At 47.1% G+C, this 4,414-nt stretch overlaps 1 non-coding gene across 1 annotated transcript; it reads right to left on the reverse strand.

The window, feature by feature from the left end:
- Positions 1-842: 842 nt before the first annotated feature.
- Positions 843-949, reverse strand: LOC115872419. The gene has a single exon (XR_004047825.1). It is a non-coding gene; the product is annotated as a U6 spliceosomal RNA (small nuclear RNA).
- Positions 950-4,414: the final 3,465 nt, after the last annotated feature.

Raw genomic sequence — 4,414 nt, forward strand, 5'->3', positions numbered from 1 at the left:
CTGTGAATCATGAGCAGGCTTACAAGCAGCCTCATCTTATCCCTCAGGAGCATTCTGGCTGGTGGGTTCGAAATGCTGACCGAGTGGTTAGCAGTCTAATACTTAACCACTGTGCCAATGGGGCCTTCAGCTATTTCATATTCTCCTAGAACTCACGGCCATGAGATGATTCCAACCCACAGTGACTTTAGCAATTAGCCCTTTTCCTGATGAGTCGTTGGTTAAAAAAGTTTCCCAATCTGGCCTTTCATTTCACTCTCCTGGTGAAGTCTTCAAAGTGCATAGGGGATATAATTTCAGCGTGTCCAATCATCTATCTTGTCTTCTGCTGCGTCTCTCCTCCATTATACTTAGTAGTCTATGTATGCCCTGCAATAGGACCCTTAAATTTGTTCGCTTTCTCATTGATGATGCTGGGAGCTTTGGGGTTTACATTTAAGTCTTTAATTCATCGTGAGTTTGTTTCTGTGCATGGGGAAAGGTATGGGTCTTGTTTCGTCTGCATAAGGAAATCCAGTTTGTCCAACACCGTTTGTTGGAGAGGGTATCTTTCTCCCATTGAATCTCTCTAGGCCCTTTGTCGAAGATTAGATCATCGTAGGCTGATGCATTTATGTCTGAGTTTCTGTTCTGATCCGTTGGTCTGTGTCTCTCTCGTTGTACCAGTCCCAGGCTGCTTTGACTACTGTGACTAGGCAGTAGGTTTTTAGGTCAGGCAGTGCTAGGCCTCCTACTTAGTTGTTCTTTTCCAGAAGTTCTTTGCTTATCCTAAGTCTTTTGCCTGCCCTTATGAAATTAGTAATTCGTTTTTCCAGTTCTTTAAAGAATTCCTTTGGGATTTTAAAAATAGGGAATGCTTCACAAATTTGCATATCATCCTTGTACCGGGGCCATGATAATTTTCTCTGTACCGTTCCAGTTTGAGTATATATGCTGCCAAAGCAAGCACTCACCGTGACTTTTTTTTTAAATCATTTTATTAGGGGCTCATACAACTCTTATCACAATCCATACACACATCAATTGTGTAAAGCGCATTTGTACATTCATTGCCCTCATCATTCTCAAAACATTTGCTCTTCACTTAAGCCCCTGGCACTAGGTTATTTTTCCCCTCCCTCCCCGTTCCCCCCCTCCCTCATGAGCCAGTGATAATTTATAAATTATTTTGTCATATCTTGCCCTGTCCGACATCTCCCTTCACCCACTTTTCTGTTGTCCATCCCCCAGAGAGGAGGTCACATATAGTTCCTTGTAATCGGTTCCCTCTTTCCAACCCACTCTCCCTCTACCCTCCCAGTATCGCCACTCACACCACTGGTCCTGAAGGGATCATCTGCCCTGGATTCCCTGTATTTCCAGTTCCTATCTGTACCAGTGTACATCCTCTGGTCTAGCCAGACTTTCAAGGTAGAATTCGAATCATGATAGTGGGGGCGGGGAGGAATCATTTAGGAACCAGAGCAAAGTTGTATTTTTCATCGTTGCTAGATCGCGCCCTGACTGGCTCATCTCCTCCCCGAGGCCCCTCTGCAAGGGGATCTCCAGTGGCCTACTAATGGGCTTTGGGTCTCCACTCCGCACTCCCCCCACCATTCACTATGATTTTTTGTTCTTTTTTTTTTGGCAGTGTTTGCATCTTTTTTTAAATCATTTTATTAAGGGCTCATACAACTCTTATCACAATCCATACATACATCAATCGTGTAAAGCGCATTTATACATTCATTGCCCTCATCATTCTCAAAACATTTCCTCTCCACTTAAGCCCCCAGCATTAGGTCCTCATTCTCCCCCCACCCCCCATGAGCCCTTGATAATTTATAAATTATGTCATGCAAGGGGAGGAAACATTTAGGAACTAGAGGAAAGTTGTATTTCTCATCGTTGTTACATCGCACCCTGATTGGCTCGTCTCCTCCCTGAGACCCCTCTGCAAGGGGAGATTTTTTGTTCTGATGATGCCTTATACCTGATCCGTTCGACACCTCGTGATCTCATAGGCTGGTGTGCTTCTTCCATGTGGGCCTTGTTGCGTCTGAGCTAGTTGGCCGCTTGTTTACCTTCAAGCCTTTAAGACCCCAGACACTATACTTTTTAATAGCCGGGCACCATCAACTTTCTTCGCTACATTTGCTTGTGCACCCATTTGTTTTCAGTGATCTCTTCGAAACCTCGTGATCACATAGGCTGATATATTCTTTCATGTGGGCTTTGTTGCTTCTGAGCTAGATGGCTGCTTGTTTACCTTCATCACCATGACTTTATATTGGGTTTCCAAGGTTGTAAATCTTTACAGGAGCAGACAGCGTCATCCTTCTCCTGTAGTGTGGGTTGAACCACAGACTTTGAAGCTAGCAGTCCAACGCTTACCTGAGTCTGTCTCTTAGCTTCCACCTCCATGCAGGAATAATTGAACTGGCCTGTGCTGTATAAAACAACTTTTAATCAGGCATCACAGGTTTCCAGGCCCAATCAGTTGTAGGGAAGGTAACCAGATTGGTTTGCATAGGATGGGACTGGCTAGCCATGTGGCTTAATGGATTTTCTGGTGCAAAAAACCAAACCTACTGCCACCGATTTGATTCTGATTCATAGTGTCCTTTAAAAGACAGGAGAACTGCCTTACATCTTAGGGTTTTCAGAGTCTGTGACTCTCTACTGGAGCAGACAGCCTGGTCTTTCTCCTGCAAAGACTGGTTCATCTGAGACGCTGATCTTGAGATTAGCAGTCTAAAGTTTACCTCACTTCACCACAGACCTATAGACTAGAGTAGTTGAAGGTATGTGGGCGAGGGCACGAATAAAGAGGCTCTAACAGTGCCACATGCACTTAACCATAAGTCACAGGATACAGAGAATCCTGCCTGGGGGCAGCATTCTGGCCTATGTCTTGCTTTTCCTGCTCGTCTCATCTCCTAGGCTGCTGCCCGGGAACCAGGCATCACTCCCCGGCCAACACAACGAACAGAATGAGTAGAGTGGCCGGATTGTGATACTTGAGATTGACTGTAGGTCCGAGCGAGGACCCCTGCCACCTGGACCACCCAGAACACTGCAGCCACCTCAGCTGCAGTACCATCATGTGGGGTGCAGGCCCATTCCTCTGAGCGCCGCCTTTCCTCTATTGCACACTGAGTGTTGCTGGAGTCAGAAAGAAGGTAGGAGAGGAGAGTGGTCTGAGTACAGACAGAGATGGTAGCAACCAATAGCTTCAGTATGTAAAGCTTTCGGAGAACTTCGAGCACTGCCAGTTCTAAGATTTTGCCTTCATCCATACAAGTCTTCGGGGCCAGAGTATCATTCCAAACTCAAGCTCACTGCCATTGAGTCCATTTCAACTCATAGTGACCTCCAAGACGAGGTAGAGCGCCTCTGGGTTTTCTAGACGGTGACTCCGTACGGAGTAGAAAACCTCCTCTGCCCCCGGGACAGCTGCTCGGCATTTCTAACTGCCCATCTTGTCGTTGGCAGCCCACAGCATAACCCTCTACCGCCAATGTCATTAGTAGGTTTTTAATGACTAGAAGGAAGAAGTTTAAAAACCCGCCCTTTGCTATTAAAGTCCAGCACTGGACTTCCCGAACCCCACTCTTGGTTACATGGATTCCTAAATGCCTGAAAACAAAAGATAAAAACAGTGGTGCTCACGTTGATGTGGGATGAGGGGGTCACATCTCACATCAAAGAAGAAAACATCCCAAGGGCAGTGAATACCACTGCTGACGCCACTCATTCAGTCCCTCCATCCTGCTCTCAGTTTGACTGCAGCCGCCAGGTGGAAGGATCCTGGGGGTTCCATGGCTGCATGGGTTCTTACCAAGAACTCAGAAGGTTTAAACTGTATAAACCCCTGCTCTGAATGGGTTTATACATATATTCCAGTAGGTTATACAAATCCATTAATACATATACTCCATTACGACTCATAGCAACACTGTAAGACAAGAGTAGACCCGCCCTGGAGTTTCTCCAAACTCAAGTGGATTCCAGCTCCCTGGGACCCCAGAGGACCAGGTGGAAGACCCCCTGTGGGTGTGGGAGATTGTAACTACAGGAGTAGAAAGCCTCATCCTTCGCCCGAGGAGCGGCTCGTGGTTTTGAACTGCTGACCTTGAAGTTAGCAGCTCAACTCTTTACCTACCACGCCAGTCTTGTTGAGGGACCTCTTGGCTCCTGAGATGGCTGGTGGGTTTGAATGTCTGCCCTTGCTGTGTTTCCAAAATTCCAAGCTGGCTCATCCACAACTGTGTTGGGTGTATATTTATTTCCTCTGTTGATTAAACAAAACCAATGCTTTGGGGGTAGGGCGGTGGGGCCAGGGGGTCTGGTTCCCGAGGGCAGACAGGCAGGCCCGGCCTAGTCGCCCAGGGGCGCGCGGTCCAGCACCAGCAGGGGGATCTCCTCCAGCCTC

This window comes from Echinops telfairi, unplaced genomic scaffold (assembly GCF_000313985.2).
Source record: "Echinops telfairi isolate 266 unplaced genomic scaffold, ASM31398v2 ScPeMD7_7424;HRSCAF=8462, whole genome shotgun sequence".
Classification (NCBI taxonomy): Eukaryota; Metazoa; Chordata; class Mammalia; order Afrosoricida; family Tenrecidae; genus Echinops; species Echinops telfairi.